The sequence below is a fragment of the Taudactylus pleione genome, unplaced genomic scaffold, assembly GCF_031769625.1.
Source record: "Taudactylus pleione unplaced genomic scaffold, aTauple2 ptg000095l, whole genome shotgun sequence".
In the NCBI taxonomy this organism is placed as follows: domain Eukaryota; kingdom Metazoa; phylum Chordata; class Amphibia; order Anura; family Myobatrachidae; genus Taudactylus; species Taudactylus pleione.
In genome coordinates, this window is record NW_028284497.1 from 16,231,182 (window position 1) to 16,232,455 (window position 1,274).

The following is a 1,274-nucleotide window of genomic DNA, read 5'->3' on the forward strand; positions in this document are numbered from 1 at the left end:
GTGTCTATCATTTACCTTGATGAAAATGCAGTGGGTATGAGGGAATGGGTATGAAGTAAGCTTCGTTATTTTCTGTCTAGTTTTTTTTTTTCTTTGCCTCGTTTCTTTTTGTAAATTATTTTAGAACTATTTATTCTTCTCTGTATTATACATGCATCTATTTAATTATCTTCCCTCACTCTGAAACTCCATTTAGGTGTTGATGTCAGAGATCCCACTGACGCTGAGTGTCCAAAGAAACCAGCATTCGTAATGACTTTCTCTCTTCCCACTTTCCTTAAGGCATTTAAAAGCATTGGAGGATCTATTGATGATTTATCCACTGAATAGAATGTTATATATATATATTTTGTGTATGTGGTTTGTCATATGTTTTATTTTATTTCATTTAATACTGTACTTTCATAACTTTATGACATATGTTCAAGTAATAAATCCATGTATTATTATACCCATCACAAAATGTTTACGAAGTTTTTTGTTAATAACGCCTATTTTACATTGGAATCTATTATACGTGAAAATAGCGCTTGTTCCCGGTGCTGCCTGGGTTTTAGTTTTGTTTTTTTGCTCTCTTTTCTTCTGGCTCTTTTTTACCTACTCTCTGTCCTCAGCGCTTCCCCTCCTCTTTTTCTTTTACTCACAGCCCCGCTCTTACTCCATCTCTTCCCCCTCATCTGTCCTTTTCTGTTTCTCCCTCTGGCACCCTTCCCTTTCTCTATTCCATTCTTTCTCTTCCTCTACTGTCTCTCTTTTGCATACACTTCACTCCTCCTCTGTCTTGCCCTTTCCCCCCTCTCGCTTTCCTGCCCTTCTGTGTCTGCCTCTGTTTCTTGCTCTTCCTTCCCCTCTCTTTTAGATCTAAGTACCTCCTCTGAGGGCCATCTTCATAGACATTTGCGTAAAAGGTAAGGCCACTCTATTAAAAAATATGTATCTGCCTCAACGTCAAGCATTACAGTGGAAAGTTTTTACTTGTTGATAAAAAAATTAGGACAATAAGTTCTAGTATTTTCAGAGGCTTGTCAGGTTCCAATCTGGTCAGGATAAAACTGTATAATTAATTTATTAAAATTACATAGACCAATCTGTTAGCATGGATCTTTACAAACAGTTAATATCTACATTAAGTAGAGAAATGGCTCTGTAGCTGCCACAGTCATTGGGAATTGCCTCATCTTTGGGATCACAAATCTCCAGCGGTGGCCTCATCAAACTTAGGGCCCCACATCATTTATTTACATAAATCTGTGTGCATGGGAATTGGTGCATCA